The sequence below is a fragment of the Bubalus bubalis genome, chromosome 1 (genome assembly GCF_019923935.1).
Source record: "Bubalus bubalis isolate 160015118507 breed Murrah chromosome 1, NDDB_SH_1, whole genome shotgun sequence".
Classification (NCBI taxonomy): Eukaryota; Metazoa; Chordata; class Mammalia; order Artiodactyla; family Bovidae; genus Bubalus; species Bubalus bubalis.
The window spans coordinates 97859486-97882086 of NC_059157.1; the positions used below are offsets into that span (position 1 = coordinate 97859486).

The 22601-nt window shown below is 40.6% G+C and overlaps 1 long non-coding RNA gene and 1 other non-coding gene across 2 annotated transcripts; one reads left to right on the plus strand and one right to left on the minus strand.

The window, feature by feature from the left end:
* The first annotated feature begins 993 nt into the window (after positions 1-993).
* Positions 994-1100, plus strand: LOC112587523. The gene has a single exon (XR_003112047.1). It is a non-coding gene; the product is annotated as a U6 spliceosomal RNA (small nuclear RNA).
* A 3439-nt stretch (positions 1101-4539) lies between these two features.
* On the minus strand, positions 4540-6847 carry LOC123333254. Its single transcript, XR_006550496.1, has 3 exons — positions 5450-6847; positions 5250-5334; positions 4540-4725 (listed from the first exon to the last, which is right to left on the minus strand). It is a non-coding gene; the product is annotated as an uncharacterized LOC123333254 (long non-coding RNA).
* Between the last annotated feature and the right edge of the window lie 15754 nt (positions 6848-22601).

Here is a 22601-nt window from a genome sequence, read left to right on the forward strand (position 1 = left end):
GCGGGAAGAAACATGGCAGCAAACCGTCTGCCTTTTATTTCCCTCATGTACAAAGAAAAGGAAAGAAAGTTCTAAAACAACCACGTTTGCGTCATGTGTACGTTCTCCCCCTTATCCTTCCTGGGAACTAGTGGCGACCCGGCCCTACAGGTCCTATGATGTCTTTAACTCACAGAGTACTTTAACTTTTTCAAAGCGCGGCCTGCTACACAGATCTTTCATTTCCTGACTGGACACGAGGATGAAGTTTATAGTCTTTTTATTGCTACTATTTTGACATTTTTATATACTTTTTCCCGCATAGCATAGAACATGTCACTCCTCGTAATTGCTTTTATATACTACTTGACTTAAAGATTGTTTCAAACCTTCTTGCTCCTAAATCATTTTTATTTTTTGGCAGTCAGAACAAAGGATAGGTGGTTTTTTATAAAGTACCAGTGTTCAAGCTGAAGGTTTTATTTTTCACTCTTGTGTTCATCCACCTAAAATGATACCAATGGTTTCTAAAGAAATGAGAGTTTGAATTTTTATCTTTTTTAGCTCAATTGTTATTATAGGTATAAATATATTTAAATAAATATATATATTTAAATATACATTAAGCCTTCTAATTACCTTAGCAAATGACATAATTTTGAGGTACTTTTTACATTAATTAATTTTCTTTTAAACTAGGATTTAGATTGGACAGTATGTCTAATTACCTCATCTCTGGTATTTTTAATGCGATAATAACAATCAACATCTGTGAAATGTCCTCAGTACACCAAGAGTTTTATAGAATCTCTAACATGGCAAATTTCTACTCATAGAACATATTGATGTTATCCAATATGCTTTATTCAAGAACATATTGGATATTCTATATCCCATCATTCTTAATGGTGAGAAAAAAAAAACCACTCAATTTTGCAAAATATCTCATTCCCAACTGTTTACCTTAGTCTTCCACTAAGGTTTTATTTCATAATTTTTAAAATGAAAAGTTCTGTGCTCGCTTCGGCAGCACATATACTAAAATTGGAACGATACAGAGAAGATTATCATAGCCCCTGCGCAAGGATGACACGCAAATTTGTGAAGCGTTCCATATTTTTTAGTAAACACCTTTGAAACCTTAAAAAAAATAAAATAAAATAAAATGAAAAGTTCTATAATTTTTATTTTAATGTAGTCTTTGTTATAAAAAAGCTTAACTCAGAGTAATGATTATAAACTTAAGCTTTTCTTAGCAGAAATTAAGTTCCTCATCAAGCAACAAATATTCAAACTGTTGGTACTCTGTATACAGACATAATTTCTCAGGTCTGCAGTTAATGGCCTCAAGGTCTCAACTTGTAAAAACATGAAAGGTATGTAAAAAATAATATTTTGACCATGTATTTATTATATTCAATGATTATATATATATATACTTTTCTTACAAATACCTGTATTGAAAGACAATATATAAAGGGTTTCATGAATGGAACAGACCAAGTTCTCTTAGAATACAGGAGAAAGAGGATTTGGATGAGAAGGAAAGAACATAGTCATTCCCAGAAGACAAGTTATGGGGTTTATCCTGACTGATTCTTATTAAAGAGATCTTGGACCAATTATTACTTAACATTTCTAGACTTCAATTTCTTCATTTGTAATAATAATATTATTGATAATAATAATAACAATTATTGTTATTTCAGCTCCTGATATATACAAATTGATCAATAAGTATTTTATTTTTTTCTTCATTTGTTATTTGTAATGTCTTTAAAATAAAAATTAATACTTGGGAATTCCCTGGTAGTCCAGTGGTTAGGGCTCTGCACTTTCACTGCCAAGGGCTCAGCTTCAATCCCTGGTAGGGGAACTAACAATCTGCAAGCTGCACAGCAAAGCCAAAAAATACATTAATACTAAATTTTCTAATAAAAAGATTCTTAGGCCAAAACCTGTATATTAACACAACACCATAGACTGGGTGGCTTAAACAAAAATTTATTTCTTACAGTTCTGGAGGCTAGAAGTCTGAGATGAAGGTGCCAGGCTGGTTGGTTTCTGGTGAGGGCTCTCTTCTTGGCTTACAAAAGACTGCCTTCTCACTGTGCCCTTACATGGTGAAAGGAGAGAAACCAAGTTCCCTGGCATCTCTTCTTATGAGGGCACTAATCTCATGGGACCAAGGCTCTACTCTCACAACCTCACGTAATCCTGATTACTCCCCAAAGGCCCCAACTTCAAATACTCACACGTTGGAGGTTGGGACTTTAGCATATAAGCTTGGTGGGAGGACACAAACATTCAGTCCCTAACAACAGGTTTTTATCTGCATATCAAGCAAGGTAAAAACATGACTGGTGAGAGAGTAACATACGAGGAGGCTTTTCCAAAGGAAACTTTGATGTGACTTATTGATTAGCCATGGTAAATTGATGTTTCAGAAGCCAAGAATTTTTATGATGCTTTATAAGCCAAGACCTTACCTGTCTCCTGAGAAACCTGTATGTGGGTCAAGAAGCAACAGTTAAAACCCTGTATAGAACAACTGATTGGTTTAAGATCGAGAAAGGAGTACGACAGGGCCGTCTGCTGTCACCCTGTTTGCTAATCCATATACTGAGCACATCATTAGAAATGCCAGGGTTGATGAGTTACAAGCTGAAATCAAGATAGGCAGGAGAGACATCAACAACCTCAGATATGTGGATGATACCACTCTAAGGGCAGAAAGTGAAGAGGAACTAAAGAGCCTCTTGATGAGGGAGAAGGAGGAGAGTGAAGGAGCTAGCTTAAGAATAAATATGAAAAAAAAACCCAAGATCATGGCACCCAGCCCCATTACTGCACGGCAAACAGAAGGCTAAAATGTGGAAGTAGTGACAGATTTCCTCTTCTTGGGCTCCAGAATCATTGCAGATGGTGACTGCAGCCATGAAATCAGAAGACAGTTGCTTCCTGGCAGGAAAGTGATGGCAAACTTAGACAGTGTGTTGAAAAGCAGAGACATTACTCAGCTGACAAAGGTCCACACAGTCAAGTCTGTGGTCTTCCCAGTGATCACGTACGGTTGTGAGAGCTGGACCATAAAGAAGGCAGAACACCAAAGAATTGATGCCTTTGAACTGTGGTGCTGGAGAAGACTCCTGGAAAGTCCCTTGGACAGCAAGGAAATCAAGCTAGTCAATATTAAGGGAGATCAACCCTGAATATTCACTGGAAGGACTGATGCTAAAGCTGAAACTCCAGTATTTGGGTCCTCTGATACAGTCCCATAAGACTGTCCCCACCCTACCTCAGAGCTAATTGCACATAGCGGGTCACCAGTCAGACTTCTGTCTGACTTTTCTTACAAAGGAGGGTTCCACCACCCTTTCCTTGGCTTTGATTAATTTAGCTCAAAGAGCTCACAGAACTCAAGGAAGAACTTACTTCTGCTTACCAGTTTACCAAATGATGCAGTGAAAGATAACAGATGAACAGCCAGATGAGAAGACACATATGGTGAGGAATATGGGAAGGGATGCAGAGCATCCATGACCTTTCTGGGCATGCCACTCTCCTAGAAGTTCCACCTGTTCACCAACCTGAAAACTCTCCAGCGCTCCTTCCTTTTAGAATTTTATGGAGGCTTCATCATGTAGGCATGACCAATCATAAACTCCATTTTTAGCCCTTCTCCCTTCTCAAGAGAATGAGGGGCAGGGCTGAAGACTTCAAGTTCCTAATCATGTCTTGGCCTTTCCAGTGACCCATCCACATCCACGAGCCCAACCAGAGTTATCTCATTAGAGTAAAACCCATTCCTATCATCCAGGTTGTTACAAGGGTTTCAGAAACTCTATGCCAGGAACCAGGGGCAGAGACCAACATATATGTTTTCTAGGATCTCATGGGCTTCCCAGGTGGCACTAGTGGTAAAGAACACACCTGCCACTGCAGGAGACACGAGAGATGAGGGTTTGATCTCTGGGTTGTGAAGACCCCTGGAGGAGGGCAAGGCAACCCACTCCAGTACTTTTGCCTAGAGAATCCCATGGACAGAGAAGCTTGGAGGGCTATGGTTGTGAAGAGTTGGACACAATTGAAACGACTCAGCACGCACGCATGATCTTGTACCCACTACATGAGAACAGGACAGAGATTGAAATGCTTTGGGAAGCTATTTGACACATCAGACATAGGGGCTTAAGTAGAGGATTTATTGATGCCTAAAGTTTGGGAAATTATAGTGCAGCATTTACAGAAATCAAATGTTGCTGGGAGAGTCAGATCAGAATTTTAAATTCTGTTTTGTCTTCCAGGCCTGTTCTAGGGATAGTGAGATGGTAATACCTTTCATGAGGTCGAGAACTAGGGCTGAAAATTTCCCCTGGAGCTTATTCTGTTAATAGTCTACAGCTCTCTCCCACTTCCTCACCTTTACAGAGCTGCTCAACAGATACCCTGTATGCTCATAATTACCCCCTACAAGAAATTCTGGAATCTTCTCTTGGAAAAATAACCCAATGAAAAACATGATGACGGTTATGTATTAAATTATATGGCATCTCAAAATACCTCAGAACAGCATTTTATCATTTTCTGACTGCCATGCATAAGAAACATGGTTGTAAAAATCTCTTTCACTAAACTTTAGGAGAAAAACATCTCACTCTTGGAGCTCTAATACTGGATGATTATGATTAGAGAAATTGCAGGTCAGCTTCCTGGGACTAATGACATCTGTGGAACAGAGGAAGCCTGTCAAGGAGAGAACAATGAGATATTTGATTTGTGGCTCCTGCATGCCCTGACACTATTACTTCCAGTTGCTGATAATCATAGTACACACGCAATTATTTAGCTTCTTACACTGGTGAGTCCAGAAGTACTGTAGTAACATTAGTTTAATAACTATGAGAGCCTTAAATAGAGGGGCTATTTTATTTAAGTGGAAGTTATGGAATCTCCCCCCTTTTAATTCTGAAGGAGGCCTACGTTTTCTAAATGAAGTTTGAGTGACAGGAGAGAATGTTGTCATAACATCTCCATCTTCTGCCTGCCCCTGCCCTGAATCCAGCGTGATTCTGTGATGTTCAGCAGTAGTTGTTCATTGCTAGCCAAAATTTTTCTCTATGTGGGCCTTTGTGTACTTTCACAGCCCAAACACAGTTACCTGATACCAACATACACAGCGTTTGTCTGCTTTTTTAGGAAAACATTATTGCAATATGAAACAGGATAAACTAGACTTGGTTGTAATGCAACTTGAGAAAGTGTAAGACCTGCTGATGTAGCTCTCCCAAACTGCACAGCAGCGATCAGCCTAACACGTGGAAGGAAGTATCCTTGGATTTTTCACCGTGGCTCCTGAAACAAGTCAGAAAGACAAGAAGCCAGAAATTCTCACCTGAATGCAACCCAATCCATTCTCCTCTACCATTTGTATGATTCTATAAATAAACAGAATGAGATCATGACTTACCCCTCTGAGACAGTGGTTTTCAAACTTTCGTGTCACCAAGACCCCTGGAAGCTGTGTTAACACACACATGGTTAGGCTCCCTTCCTGGAGTCTCGCTTCAGGAAGTCTGGATGGGGCCTGAGAACTTTCATTTCTAACCAGTTCCAGGTGATAGCAATGCTGCTATTCCAGCGACCACACCTGAGCGTCATTTCCTAAAGAAAAGATAAGACTTCCTGGTTTCACCTGGTTCTACCCACACCACAGTTTTTCTGGTTGGGTCTCACTACTAACGTTAAATAGCCTGGACCGTTTTTTTTTTGTTTTGTTTTGTTTTTTGTTTTTCAGATGGCAGTGGGTCTAAATTATTCAAACACTTTAACTGTGAGTCAGCCCTGAGAAAAGAGCACCGGTGATGGCATTGGCCGCACTAAAATGTCAGGGTTCCATCTGTGCCCTTTATGGAACCCGGCTGAGCAGAAGCAGGACGGCTCGATTCCAGACGCTGCAGGTGTGAGGCCCGCGTGCCTACCTGGTTAGGAGATGGCAGGACAGTCTCACAAATGCCCTACCTGGCTCTGGAGAAGAAAGCACATCTCCCCCGCCCCTCATTCCTCTCCTGCCCCGCCTCTAGGGGCAGGGTCTTCCATACACCCTGGTTTGAGGTTTGTAGGAGAAGTGGCAGGCTCCCAGGGAGGCGCTGCTGTCTTCTAGCTCTTGGTGGTACATCAAATGGTATCTTCCCACAGGTTAGACTGACTCGTCTCCAAGCGCTGTGCCTGCCCTGGGGCACGAAACCGCTCCGCACACCTACCACTGTTCTTTTATGAGAGGGGATTGATTTCCCTGCGAGGGTATGTGTGCCTGTGTGTTTAAGAAAAACCTCCAACACCTTAATTGCAGGTTTCTTAATAGCACTGTATGAAAACACTCATAGCTTACAAGCATTTATATAATCTGGGTCCTCAGAGTATCTCTTACACAGCTTTTTGATCTTTGAAGCTCCCCCGCTCCCATTTACTCTGCTTAACAGATGCAATTTATTTTCCATCTGTGCCACAAGTTTCCTGTTGAAGTGTCTAAAAATCTCTGGCTCGGAAAAGCATGGCTGTAGGTCTGGGGCTCTGCTGACGTTCTATGCTGGGCAGCCTTTCCATTTCATGTCTGCAGCACTGTGTGCAGAGGGGCGCTCAGGCTCTGAAAATGAGAACTTCACTGGATGCTGTGGAGATGAAAACCATGGGTTTGTCACGTAGAAGTCAGTGAGTGATCAACTTGGAAACTACGAGGGTGTAAATAATCCTCTTCTTGGTCTGTGCTTCATGGCTCACTTCCTCTCCCTCAGGGTGACTCTGGTGCCCTTTGAAGGAGGGCGTGGATGTCTCCCTTAACCTTAGAGGGCCAGACGCCTCCTCCCAACATAAATCATTTTCCTTGATAACCAAGTAGGATCCTACCATCATCAGGCCCAGTGACTAACACGGAACAGGTGCTTTTAAGTGACTTATGAATGAATGAGTAAATGAATATCATTCATAAGTGTAGCTAAGCCCTTCTTGAACCTAGAAATACATCCAAGCTATTACAACTCATGGGTTAGTGGGTTCCATAAATTTACTTTGGGCCTTGGCAGACACTAGTTCCTTTTTTTTTTCCCCTTACAGTTATTTTTTCCAGAGGATTGCAGAGAGGTAGGAGAGCCTACGGAGAAGGCAATGGCACCCCACTCCAGTACTCTTGCCTGGAAAATCCCATCGACGGAGGAGCCTGGTGGGCTGCAGTCCATGGGGTCGCTAAGAGTTGGGCACGACTGAGCGATTTTACTTTCACTTTTCACTTTCATGCATTGGAGAAGGAAATGGCAACCCACTCAAGTATTCTTGTCCGGAGAATCCCAGGGACAGAGGAGCCTAGTGGGCTGCTGTCTATGGGGTTGCACAGAGTCGGACACGACTGAAGCGACTTAGCAGCAGCAGGAGAGCCTATTTCTAATATTCTGGGAATTGTTCAAAACAAAGATAGTCTATGCAGGTATTAGTTAACTTTGGCTGTCTAGTAAATTATCTCGCTTTAACAGTTTAACAAAACAAGCATTCATTGTCACACAAGGTTTCTGAGGTGTGGTTTTGGCTCAGGGTCTCTCAAGATGCAGTTGAGAAGTTCCAGGGTTGCCGTCATGCGAGGGCTTGACTGGAGAGTTTGCTTCCATGGTGGCTCCTCACATGACTGGTGGCAGCATTCTGGGGTTCCACACCACAGGGTGTTCTCTGCAGGGAACCTGAATGTCCTCACATGTCTGCTGGCTCCTCCAGAGTAAGCAGTCCAACAGAGTGCAAGCGAGGGAGTGGAAAGCTGAAGTGCCTTTTGTGATCTAAAATTCTAAACTCTGATGTCTCACACCACCACCCCGCCCGCTCTTGATTTTATTTCTTGAAAGGGGACCTGAAAGTCCAGCCCACATTCAAGGAGAGGAGGATTAGGCTCACCTTTTAAGAAAAGAGTAGCAAAAATTTGTGTACATGTTGTAAAATCACTACAATGAACCATAGAATTAGGAGACAGAAATATGTTTTAGCACATTTAGTGCCTGGTGAAAATAAATGCAGATTTACAGAATCTCAATTCTTTCTGCAGACACTAAAGGTGTCCTGCTGAGGAGGAGGGGTGTGTAACATGACATTTTGAAGTTAGAAGGGGCTTGCTGTCACACACATTTTTTTTCTTTTTAATTTATTTTTTTATTGAAGGATAATTGCTTTACAGAATTGTGTTGTTTTCTGTCAAACCTCAGCATGAATCAGCAATAGGTAGACATATATCCCTTCCTTTTTGAACCTCCTTTCCATCACCCACCGCATCCCACCCCTCTAGATTGATACAGAGCCCCTGTTTGAGTTTGAAGTGAGTCACAAGGAGAAAGTTAAATGTTGTACTCTAACGTATATATACAAACCTAGAAAAATGGTACTGAAGAATTTATTTACAGGGCAGCAATGGAGAAACAGACATAGAGAATAGACTTACAGACATGGGAGAGGGGAGGAGAGGGTGAGATGTATGGAAAGAGTAACATGGAGATTTATATTACCATATGTAAAATAGATAGCCAACGGGAACTTGCTGTATGGCTCAGGAAACTCACATGTTGTTTACGTGTGTTAAAGTATATCTAGACTATGCACCTAGTCAATATTTAAATTCCTTCTACCAGCCTCTGCTTGGACACAGGGTAAGGGAACTTCAATTTAGAATATTCATCCATTTTGTTTATTCAGTCATTCAACCTTCACAAAGCACCTACAATATGTCAAACAATCCTAAGCCTTTAGTATACAAAATGAATAAGACATGATTTCTACTTCAGACAGAGTAAAATCTAATGGTGGAGAAAGTCATATAAAAAAAAACCAACTAGCACGAGAGGATTGCAGTACATATTTCATGTAGAAGGAGCTATGGTGTCACCGCAGGGGGAGGTGATAACTCTTCCTTACATGGCAGAAAGTCAGCGGAAGCAAGCTTTCTCACTACTCTTATAAGCGCACCAATCCCAGTCATTAGGGCTCCGCCCTCAGGACCTCTTCTAATCCTAATTGCTTCCCTAAGAGCTCGCCTCCTAGTAGAGTAGAGTTTCAACATATGAATGTTGGAGTGGGAGAGGGTGGAATAAGGATTGGAGGAAGTTTGATGGAAAAAATAACCTTTGAATTAAAATTTGAAAGATGAGGAAGAGTACATTAGGAAAAGCAGAGGTGAGGCAATTCCAGAAAGAACCAGGGAATGTACAAATGTACAGAGGCAGGAAGCCATGTGGATTCATTCAAGAAATACCAAGTACTTCTGAGTGGAGCAAGAATGGAGGAATAAAACACAGGGCTGAAAACACATTTTGTGGCTGGTTGTTAAAGGTTTTGTACATTACTATTGATATTATGTATAAAATAGATAACTAATGAGAACCTATTGTATGGCACAGGGAACTCTGCTCAATGCTCTGTGGTGACATAAATGGGAAGGAAATCTAAAACAGAATCAATCATATAGCTGATTGACTTTGCTGTACAGCAGAAACTAACACAGTGCGAAGCAACTATACTCCAATAAAAATTAATATTAAAAAAGATCTTGTATGTATGCTATGCAGTTTAATCTTTATAAACATAATCTCCAAAGTGGGATAAATCTACCCTAGTGAGTTATCTACTGCACTGAGAAAAGAAAGATGTTACGGGGACTACCCTGGTAGTCCAGTGGTTAAGAATCTGCTTTTCAATGCAGAGGATGTGGGTTTGATGCCTGGTTGGAAAACTAAGATCCCACATGCTACAGGGCAACAAGAGAGTTCATGTGTCTCAACAAAGACCCAATGCAGCCCAAAATACATAAATAAATTCTTAAAAAACAACAACAACAACAACAAAGAAAGATGTTATGGACTGAATGTTTGTGTTCCCCCAGATTCATATGTTGAAGCTCTACCCTCAGTAGAGTAGTAGTAGGAGGTGAGGTCTTAGGAAAGTAATTAGGATTAGAAGAGGTCATGAGGGTGGAGCCCTAATGAATGGGATTGGTGCACTTATAAGAGTCATGAGAAAACTTGCTTCTGCTGTCTTTCTGCCATGTAAGGATACAGTGAGAAATTGGCAATTAGCAACCCAGAAGAGGGCCCTTACCAAGAACCTGTCCATGTTGATACCTTGATTTCAGATCTCCAACCTCCAGAGCTGGAAGAAATAAATGTTTGTTATTTAAGCCACCCTGTCTATGGTATTCTGTTATAGCAATCTAGATAGACTAAAACAAAATGTTAGAATTTCTGTTGATGTTTATTTATTAATATTTTAACAAATAAGAAATTAAGCCTTGCTAATATACACTATATGAACTGAGAGCAAATGTTGGTTGCTCAGTCATGTCCAACTCTTTGCAACCCTGTAGACTGTAGCCCACAAGACTCCTCTGTCCATGGGATTTCCCAGGCAAGAATACTGGAGTGGGTTGCCATTCCCTTCTCCAGTGGATCTTCCCAACCCAGAGATCAAACCTAGGTCCCCTGCATTGCAGGCAGATTCTTTACCACCTGAGCTACCAGGGAAGCCCTGGTGACAGCAAGTATATTAGATAAAAATATTTCTTATATAGTAGAGCTATTCCTAAAATGAAATGGACAGAATTTGATGCCTGAATAGTTATAAAAATGATAACTCTGAAATTCTAACTTTGAGTGATAAGAAGATGACAGGTGATGGGGTTCAGGGCAGGCTGCTCCCAATTATATCACTTTGATATATTGATTATTTTGAATTAAAGTTATATAGGAAACAGCCAGTACAAAAAGGACACTCTGACCCTCCTTTGTCCCTCTGAAAGCAGGAAATAAATCTCTCACAGGAAAGGAACCCTCCCTGTACCAGGAGGTAGAGAGACATCCTTACCACGAAAGACAGGGAAATTAGGGCTGAGAAGGCTGTATAAACAAACCTTGTTACTTCTTTACTAGTTACTACCTCAAGCCCAAACTGTGTTGTCTATCAATTCTTCATGAATGTATTATTTTTTTGTCTAAAACATATAAAAACTGCCTGCTTTGGTGATTTCTTTGAGTCCTATATTTATAAGACCTCCATGCATACAAAATCAATTTTTTCCCCTCCTGTTACTCTGTTTTGTGTCAACTTAAAATCACTGCAGATGGTGACTGCAGCCATGAAATTAAAAGACTCTTACTCCTTGGAAGGAAAGTTATGACCAACCTAGACAGCATATTAAAAAGCAGAGACATTATTTTGTCAACAAAGATCCGTCTAGTCAAGCCTATGGTTTTTCCAGTGGTCATGTATGGATGTGAGAGTTGGACTATAAAGAAAGCTGAGCGCTGAAGAATTGATGTTTCTGAACTGTGGTGTTGGAGAAGACTCTTGAGAGTCCCTTGGACTGCAAGGGGATCCAGTCAGTCCATCCTAAAGGAGATCAGTCCTGGGTGTTCATTGGAAGGACTGAGTGAAACTCCAATACTTTGACCACCTGATGCGAAGAGCTGACTCATTGGAAAAGACACTGATGCTGGGAAAGATTGAGGGCAGGAGGAGAAGGGGATGACAGAGGATAAGATGGTTGGATGGCATCACCGACTCAATGGACATGGGTTTGGGTGGACTCTGGGAGTTGGTGCTGGACAGGGAGGCCTGGTGTGCTGCAGTCCATGGGTCACAAAGAGTCGGACATGACTGATCGACTGAACTGAACTATTAGACATGCCAAAAGAATCATGAGAGGTAGAGGGAAATTTTCCCTCCCTGACACAGACTACCTACTTCAAACAGCCGTGCAGGCTGTACTTTCCACCAAGAACAGCCTTCAGAGGAGGTGTAAGGGCTCAAGTTTCCCCTGAGTGCCAGAGTCTAGTCTGGCATAGGGCTGAATTAGCCTAGGGAAGGATGCCTTTTGTAAATTCCCCAAGACCCAATGTAAGGACTCTGCCTGTGGGACTGAGATTGAGGAGGAGTGGGTTAGGAGTGCAGGGAGAACTCTTGAGTTTGATGTTAGGCATGTAATCTTTGTATTTGTGAAGGACATTCATCTGGGTTGTCCAGTGGACAATTGAAAATATGGATCAAGAATTCAGGGGGAGAGATAATGGGGACAGAGGAGAATTTGGGAAATAACTCAAGAATAGGTTGTAATTGAAATCTGGGCATGGTGAAGATCATGGGTATGCATGCAGCTTGAGAAGAGGCAAGGACAACCTAATTGAAGGTACAGATAGAGAGAATGAAGCTGGTGGAGTGATGAGAAGTAGAGAGGCAGAAAGGAAACCAGGGAGGCGGCATTATAGGAGCAGTGGGAGGAGAGAGTTTCAATAAAGAAATGACCAGGGAAGAAAGATCAAGTCAATGAGAAGAAATTCTCTATTAGATCTGGAATTAGGGAATTTTTAATTCCTTTAGAAGGAGTTGTTTATGTTTAGAAGGAGTAATGAGTACAGATGTTTGATTAAATGACTGAAGATTGAAATAGAGGTGAGAAAATAAAAATTTGAAACATAAAATATATGTATATAATTAAGAAGTTTGAACCAGAAAGGAAGGATAGGGATTAAGCCCACATGGAGCATTTCAATACCTCTCAGAATTTCGTTGAATGAGTATCCAGTTCCTCTTATCCAAATGTTCGAGATGTGTGTCTCTCCTTATACATGAATCAGGCCTTTTGTCCCCGCAGTAGATTTTCTCTCTTCAGTGGCTTCACTGCGTTTCTTCATGTCCAATATTGAAGCAATTTTCAGGTTCGAGTTCAACAGGACTTCCACAAAGGTTGAAGAGTACTTTTTATTTTGTTTCTAATTCTCATCCTAATGACACCTAGAGCTTATTTTCCAGCCATGCATTGGTCCCACATCCATGGAAAGCTTTACCATGCAGCTGTCTTATTCTCTAGAATTACCATACATGTACTATGCACAAAAAAGACATTGGATATTCCTTATTTGGACAGGTCATAATTTTACAAGTAATTTTTGTTCTCTTTTATCTTGAAGATATTTCCTCTTGATTTACCTATTCTGATGCTCAAACATCATATCATGTCCCATACAGAATCAATCATGTCCTTTAGTCTACCACTAAACTATCAAGAAAAAAAAAGTGTTTAGTCGCTAAGTTGCGTCCGACTCTTGCAACCCCATGGACTGTAGCCTCTCAGGCTCCTCTAGCCATGGGATTTTCCAGGCAAGAATACTGGAGTGGATTGCTATCTCCTTCTCCAGGAGATCTTACCAACCCAGGAATCAAACCCAGGTCTCCTGTATAGCAGGCAGATTCTTTACTGACTGAGCTATGAGGGAACTCTGTAATATCTTTACGTCCCTGAAAGTACTTGCTTTTGTATTCCCACTTCTTGAGCATTTATAAAATAGGTTAAATGGCACTCTCTCTTAGAGACTCTGCTACTTATGTTTCTTTAACCAGAGAAGCACTTGTTTGCCTCTAAACTTTGATTTCTGTCTCAAAATTGGTATTTCTTAAAAAAAATTCCCCTTGGTGTGTCCCCACCCAACACAGGGTGCGCTGTTTTACATTATCTTTGAAATAAAACCTTGCTGAAGGTTTTAAAAATATGGAAATAAAGCAAGTTGCCTAGCATCTCATATTTTCATGCCCAGTACCCCAAAACAGGCTGGCAGCTCTATCAGGAATAATTTCCTCTGATAGAAACTGTATTGCTTTATTTGTGATACATGCTGAAATGTTCAGTGATTCTACCGTTTATGGTATTATAATTTTGCTCAGTTTTCTGAGGTCTGTCTGCCAAGGTGCTTATCAACAATGGCAGGATGCCCATTTTGATCCATATGTACACAGTCCAGCTATAAATTCCCTCAAAATGCTTGGGTGTGTGCCTGTGATTCATTTATTTCTGTTTGCCAATTAGGTCTAGAGAGTCATGCTAATAGACTCACTGGAGAAAGACAGAAAGAAACTTTGAAAGAAAAGAGTTGAACCAAAAAAGAGAAACCTTTCTGCTCTCTAAATTTAGAAAAAAATCCATCACTATTTTTGCTTTACCTCAATTAACTTTCTCCTTCTGAATTCATGTTGTCTCCAAAGAAATTTTATAGCCTGGAGAATTCCTCCCTTAGTCTGGACTTTAAAAGTTCTTGCGAAATGTATAGTCCATGTGATCTGGGGTCCTAGTGTGCTGGTAGTTCATTGTGGTGATGGTGCTCATGGGCGTCAGGAACGGTAATGTCTGTATTTAATGGTATTTGTGGCTTGCCCCTGGCTTGCAATTACCTGCAAAGTGTGGTGGCCGGATTGAAAGCGTGATTGCAGCAGCGCGTTTGAAGAGGTATCCTACTGGCTTCTTGATGATAATTTGACCTAAAGCGTGTGTGTGTGTGTGTGTGTGTGTGTGTGTGTCACACTGCCATTTCCTCATTCTTCCTGAACAGTAAGAGGAAAATTCTCAGGGAATTGAACAATTCAAATAATAAATTTCTTCAATATTGGTCTGGCTCAGCCAGCTGAATATTTTCAATAAAACAGCAGTTGGTTGTCCTGAACCCACCCCTCGGGCAAGAGACGTCCTGAATGTGGAGATCGTGCTGAGTTTGCATGTGACCCTAACAACAGGAGGCTGTGACCGAGGTGTCTGGCCTCTGGAGAGCTTTGTTGTCCAGGGGGCTTCGAGTCTGTTGGGGGTTGCTGATGAGTCTGCCATTTTGTATGCATTTGTGCGTTTGTCTCCGGTAAGTGAGACAGCTGCTGTTGCCTTTTCATACTCTTTAAAAAAGAAACAGCTATGCACAGCTTGGAGAACTTAAGCAAGGTTACCCCCACCACTGATGGGGAAATACTGATGTTGCATATACATAGAGTTGGCTGTGAACAAAGCAGTACACAACACAGGACTTGAGCTGCCTGCTGCTGTGCAAAGGGCAAGATAAAGAAAACAGTGGCGAAAACTCACACAAATATATAAACCTCGCTCCTAAGAGGCTTTACTTCCTGGAATGGAGCAGTAAAAAGCTTATGGCCCTGGTTCTCTGTTTGATATATCACTTTAGTAGTGTTCATTATTTTAGTTTCATTTAGGATACAAATTAATTAAAATATCTGTCAATAACAGTTCATATTCAATATATCACAAAAAACCTTTCTTTTAGGCTTTATACATTTTTCATATTGTAAAACCAATATTTAATCACTGTAGAAAAATTAGAGAACAGGAATAAACCAAATAAAACAATATAAATAGCTAACAGTTTTATTACCCTTACAGCATACTGGGCACTGTTTGAGATGATTTCATAGATTAGGTCAATTAATTCTCAAAGAAACCTTCTGAGGTAGGTTTTTATTTAGCCCCATTCTAGTGATAGGGAAACTGAGGCACAAAGAGGTTAAACAACTTTCCTCAAGTCCCAAAGTAGCCTGACTCCAAGGTCTGTGCTCTTTGCAACCAGTTATGCTTCTCTGTATGACAATGGCCCTCATCCATCACATACAGGTAGCCTTAGAGGATAGCATTCCAGAATTTTTTCTATTAATATAAAAAAAGAATATGTGATTCACTAGTATATTACATGTAAATATATTCTATGTATATCATATTTATTTTCTACTAGGACTCAGAATCGGCATTTAAATTTTTTCCCCATCTTATGAATGGAGAAACAAGCTTGGGAAGGCTCAGTAATTTGCCCCACGTCTCACAACTTGGGTGGAAGGCAAACCTTTGTCTGAGTGTGCCACCTCCATCAAAGGGATTCTCTGCATTGAGCTGCCTCACTGTCTTTCAGTTTTGATTTTGATGAAAGTGTATTTTTGTTGCTATCTGATGGGTCTGTGGGTGGAAGGTGATAAGGTGGTATCTTGGGGGGTCTCAGTGCCCCCCAAGAGCTTCCCTCCCAGCTGGCACACTTTTCCCCAGGGTCTGCAGTGTTGGCCGGCGACCATGGCAATCCTCTTCTCTAGAGAAGTGCGTTCAGTGGCATCACTCATTTCAGGAGCTGCACCAAGGAAACCTGACTAGGGACAGGGAGGAACCTCTGGTACTGATCACATGGACTCCCTCTATAGAATAAAAATCAGCAGCCACCCTGGGAAAAGAGCTGGCTTTTGGAGCTCTGCAATAATTTTCATAAATTTTAGCCATACAATTTGCCTTGAATCAGTGGGGACATATTCTTCCAAAAAGTCCACTATTTTTTCAAAGTAGTTTATTAAAATGTTTTGTTAAGGTGACTTATATGGACCAAAGAAAGCCCTAAAAACCATTTTAAACACATTTAATTTGAGGTCATTTCTCATGTTTTCATATTCCCAAGCTTTAATGCTTTTCTATTTCAAATCAAATTACTTTCTATTCACTCTTGAAGCACACATACTTAAGAGGTATAACAGAAGAATAGCTATGAATAACTACCCTGCCTCCTTCTTTAATTTCACAGTACCCCCATCTGCCTTCCATCTCCTTTGCTGAAAATTCCCTTTTCCCCATCACCATAATTTCACGGTTAGCTTTCTCTTACCAGTGTGTATACCCAGCTGGTAAGGCACTCTTTATTGCAGCCGTCACACTGGGTTCTCTCCTGATTCAACACTTTCACTTCTGCCCAACTTCCCTCCTTTGAAGCCATAAGTAGGTACAGAATTCAACATTTAAATTTTGATTCTTGAATATAGTTACTAGCATCATCTCATGACCTGGGAATGTTTGAGCAATACTGTAATTTTTCAGAAGTGGAGATTCTATCAGCATGCAATGTAATGGTGCCTGAATTTTTTCTCATATTTCTCATTCCATCCCATCCCGACTGACATATCGCTTTAAAAAAAAAAAAATTATTTGGCTGTACCGGGTCTTAGCGGCATGTGGAGTCTTCAATCTTGGTTGTGGCATACGGCATCTTTAGTTGTTGTGGGTGAACTCCTAGCTGTGGCATGTGGGACCCAGTTCCCTGACCAGGGATGGACCCCAAGCCCCCTGCCTTGGGAGCACAGGGTCTTAGCCACTGGGCCACCAGGGAAGTTCCACACATCTTTTTTGTTTATGTTATTGCAGGAGCCTCTCAACTGAGCTGCTTGCTTCCCTTCCCACCCCTAGCAATCCATCCTCTTTAGGGCTGTTACTTGCTAATATTTGTAGCACTGGAATAAGAGTACAGATAAAATCTCTGGTTCACCTGCTTTCTCTTCTCAACATATCCCACCACAAAGGGCCAAGGAGGTATAGGGTACAATCAAGTTCTGTCCATAACCCTCCAGCCTCTACCTGCAAGTGGTCACCCCTTGACCACTCTTGGATCTAGGGGTGTCCCATTAAAGATATTTATTAGGTTAAAGTTACAGGATACATGCATGTCTTTAAGTCTCTTTTCATTCTATCTCCTTTTTATTCCTTCTTATTCTTCTTTTTTTTTTCCAAGAAACTGGAATTTTTATCATGTAGGTTTTCTCAATCTGGCTTTAGCTGAGTGAATCCCACGAAGTCATTTAATGTGTGGCTCCGTCCTGTGTGTGTCCTGTCATTGCTGAGGATGGTAACTTGCTTAGAGTCAAGTTTGATGCTTTTGGTAAAATAACTCCACTAGCAAACTCCTCACATCTCAGCGGCTTGCTCGGGCTGATACTATGTCTTGCTGACAGGTTTTGCAGGTCAGCGCTTCTTCTCTCTGTGAATTCTCATTCTGGCACTCAGAGTGAGGAAGCAGGCACCCCCTTGTGCTGGCCATTTCCATGACTGAGGACAGAAACTCAGGGGAAGAAGAGCCGAACCATGCAGCTGCACTTGCTTCTGTGTGACGGTGGCCTGTGTCAGGTTTGCTCACATTCTCTTATTCAAAGCCAGTCTCATGACCAAGGTCAATGTCACTGGGGCATGCTATGTGCCGGAGTCCAGCTCCAGCAGCCAGGGGATCAGCCTGAAGGGATGAGAGGTGTCGGCGGGAAATGATGTAGCCTCTGACTCGAGGTGAGGTACGGGACTACATGTTTATTTCAAGCATCAGGTTCTCTTTTATACTTTTTCAAAAGCATTAGGTTCAGATCAGATCAGATCAGTCGCTCAGTAGTGTCCAACTCTTTGCGACCCCATGAATCGCAGCAAGCCAGGCCTCCCTATCCATCACAACTCCCGGAGTTCACTGACACTAGGTTAGGTTTGACATTTTCAGTTCCCCCTCACCCAGATGATTGTCTCATTGCTGCCCTTCAAACAGAGTTCCTGCTTTAGCGATTCTCTCAGAATCCTGTTTACTTGTGATTACATTGTAACTTATGCTTATGCCTGGGCTGCATACCACATTCCTCAGTTTATTTCTTATCTTTCTAAATCCTGCTTGCCCCTAGTATCTTAAGCTCACTATCTCCTAAAAAGGCTTCTAACTATTCTTAATTATTCCTAAACCCTAAACTCAGCAAACTTCTTTTGCCATAAACATTTCCCTCACAAACAGGTCTCAGACAACAATCTTTCCCATGGCCTCAAGCTGCAGCCTATGTGCTCATCCTGGGACATTCTTTGTAAAAATCCTTGAACAAATGTCAATGGTTACTTTATAGATTATTTTCTGGGCACAACTGCAGAAGGCTTTGTGCTTTCTCACGCTTCTCTCAAGAACAATAAGCACCTTAACATTCTTTCCAACCAACTCAACCGAAGAAAGGAAGAAACAAGTCAGAATCACAAGAGCTAACTCCTTCATCCCGGGTCCGTGCCTGCAGAATGAGGAGAGCAGGCTGGGGCCGTGCCTCCATTTTTTCAGCACTGCCTAATGCGGCTCCGGACAGCTATGAGATCAGCACAAACTTGGAGAGATGAATGATTACAAACAAATAGAAGTTAAGTAGTTTGTTTTGCTTGTTTGTTTATTGGTGATGTTAAAAACCTTAAATATAAAGGCTACAAAATGGTGCTATTCTAATCCTACATTTTTTTAAAATCTGGAGTTGGAATTTAATATAAAAAGAAACTTCTCCTCGTTAACCATTTATCTTAAGGTATCATTTGTAAAGGAAGGTGAAAGTCAGTCAGTCGTGTCTGACTTTTTGTGACCTTAGGCTACTCTATCCATGGCAAGAAAACTTGAGTGGGTAGCCATTGCTTTTTCCAGGGGGATCTTCCAGACCCAGGAATTGAACCTGGATCTCCTGCATTGCAGGCAGATTTTTACTATCTGAGTCACCGAGAAGGGAAGTGAATATCTGATGCTTTCTCTTGAATTTGCTTAGTACCAAAATACAGTTTGTTTCCTACTGTCTTTCAAAGTGACCTGTGAGTACTTTTAATGTTATCCTTATTAAATGATCACATCATTGATTCATGGGGGGCAGTGCTCTTCCAGTTCCTGAGTCCTTTGGACATGACTCTGGGCTGTGTGCACACTTTCGGTGCTTTCTGGGGTAAGATCTTGTTCATTTTCTGCCCCAGACTTGGAATCTGACATTTCTCCAAGAAACTAGTTTTTCTTAGTGGAAAATGGTATTTAGAGCCTATAATCTTGGCACTGGAAGTGTTCTTTGCTACTGGATTAGTCATTGTTTCTAGGCCTTTTCGATGTACAGAATTTTTAAAAATGTGTTTTGATTTTAAATAAAAATACATGTGAGTTCATATCAATACTTTAATTAATTTAATCAATTTAAACTCAGAGTTCTTACAGTATCTCACATACCCAAGTCTGATTGTGATTCAGTTAAAATATGACAACCAGGAAATAGTAAACATTGAATGTAATTTGATGATATTAAGGAATTATTACTATTTTTAGATGTGATAATATTATCACAATTATATTTCTAAAAGAATACCTCTGTCTTCTAGAGAGACATACATCAGTTCAGTCCAGTTCAGTCACTCAGTCATGTCCAACTCTTTGCGACCCCATGAATCACAGCACGCCAGGGCTCCCTGTCCATCACCAACTCCCGGAGTTCACTCAGACTCACGTCCATTAAGTCAGTGATGCCATCCAACCATCTCATTCTCTGTTGTCCTCTTCTCCTCTTGCCTCCAATCCCTCCCAGCATCAGAGTCTTTTCCAATGAGTCAACTCTTCGCATGAGGTGGCCAAAGTACTGGAGTTTCAGCTTTAGCATCATTTCTTCCAAAGAAATCCCAGGGCTGATCTCCTTTAGAATGGACTGGTTGGATCTCCTTGCAGTCCAAGGGACTCTCAAGAGTCTTCTCCAACACCACAGTTCAAAAGCATCAATTCTTCGGCTCTCAGCTTTCTTCACAGTCCAACTTTTACATCCACACATGACCACTGGAAAAACCATAGCCTTGACTAAGGGACCTTTGTTGGCAAAGTAATGTCTCTGCTTTTCAGTATGCTATCTAGGTTGGTCATAACTTTCCTTCCAAGAAGTAAGCGTCTTTTAATTTCATGGCTGCAGTCACCATCTGTAGTGATTTTAGAGCCCCAAAAAATAAAGTCTGACACTGTTTCCACACTAAAATATTTATATATGAAATTCCTTGTTACATGGAATTTGCCTCAGGAAAATCAAAGGGTTGGATGGAAGAAGTGGACAGTGTATGGTTAAAAGAAAACTGGTTATGAGTTGTTAATTGTTATATCAGAGTGATGAATAGATGTAGGTTCATTATTCTGAGCTCTATATTTTTATAAGTCAAATTATTCTTTGCTTGGTAAGTGAGTATTCATGCTTTGATTGGAGCCAGTAAATATATTAGGTTTGTTTTGTTTGTTGGTTGGCTTAGGCTTCCAACATCTAACATAAGTCTGCTTTTGTGCTATTTTTGGAAGCAATAAACATAAAATACATATTTTAAAATTTTAATAGTACATTTTTCAAAAATGCACTAGAAAATTATTTAATGACATAAGACAATGTTCACATTATATCATTAACTGAAAAGGTAGATATGCTACTTTTATAAAATAAGCCTGAATTTGTAGAAGGAAGAAACATGTATATTAAAGACTGCAAGGACTGACCCTAAGTGATGGATAGTCTTCTCTCTGTTACAGATTAGTTTCATTTTTGTCTTTGTGTTTTTCTCTTTATTCTAATTTTTCAATACGAACATACACTATTTTCAAAATCAGACAAAAAAATAAATGTTATTGACTAAGTGACTTTAAAACAACGAGTACTTCTCCACTTCCTAGTTTGTATGCTTTTATGATAATGGCATCTCGCATTTTCAAGCTATTACCAAATGCTGTGAGACTGCAGCTGCCTGAAAGCCTGTGTGTTCCCTTCCTTTCCTGTCATCTTCCTTCAGGTTGTATCTTCCCTCCTCCAGTGGCCCTCATCTTTCTTCCACTGCTGGATTTACAGAGCTGAAAAGTCAGGACCTTAACTCAGAGGGAAAGAATGCAACCTTATGTCTCACTGCTCAGTGTTTGTTCTCTCTTCCTAGTCTGGCTAAATTTTTTAGACTTTATTTTTTAGAGCAGTTTTAGAGCAATTCACAGCAAAATTGAGATGGAAGTACAGAGGTTTCCCATATACCTCCTGACCCATTCATGCATAGCCTCCCTCTTATCAACATCCCCATCAGAGTGGTCCATTTGTTACAGTGGATGAACCTACACTGACACATCATTACCATCCAAAGTCCATGGTTCATCCTAAGGTTCATTCTTGGTATGATACATTCTACGTTCTTGGATAAAGGTATAGGGACATGTATCCATCATTATGGTATCATACATCACTGCCTTAAAAATCCTTTGTGTTTTCCTATTTTCCCTCCACTGCCCTCACACCAAACCCTTAGCAACCATTGGTCTTTTTACTGTCTCCGTGACTTTGCCTTTTCCAGAATGTAGTTGGGATATATTAATTAGCCTTTTTACTTCTTTCACTTAGTAATTTGCATTTAGGTTTCCTCCATGTCTTTTCATGGCTTGATAAAATGCATTTCTCTTTAGTACTGAATAATATTCCATTGTCTGGCTTGGTTTGTCATCTCTAGTTTTCTTATGTATATCTTATTTTTTTAATAACTTAGTAAGACTACATGGCATTTATAGAGTTTTCGCTAAGTGCTAATTACTTGGCATACATTAACTTATTTAGTCCTCGAAACAGCCTTTAGGATATAAGAATTCCTTCTAATCCTTACAGCTCTACAACATAGCGATTTCTATCCATGCTTAAAGGGTACAGCTCAGAGAGGACTTACAAAAACTTGTCTGACCACACTTTACAAAAGGCAGAGTTGGTTCAAATTCTTGCCTGTCTAGGTCCAAAGTTCATGGATTTCCCAGTCTTGCCCTGCTGCCTTCTTTTACACAGAAAAGAAAAGAACTTCTCAACTTATCCTAAAGCAGAGATCTGCAAAAACTTAAAGACAATTTTAAAAGGGACTGTATTGTGTTTGTTTCATTATTCTATGCTCTATGTGCATTTCATATTAGCCCTATAAAGTTGCTATTTTGTCATTAGCTTCATTCTTTTAAAAAAGTAGAATTCAAAATGCACAATAAAATTTCAGGTTAAAAAGTCTTATTTAGAAAAGATATAGGGAACCAAGTGTTTAGGGGTGCTCTGCGCAGAAGGGAGAAGAGCCCCAGGGCTGGGGGTGCATCAACAAGGAGGAAAGAATCACACCCCAGAAAGAAAGGAAACCCAGGAGACCTGCAGTGCCCATCTCAGGGCTTCATTTGTTGTCATTGTTGCTGTTGTTTATTTTT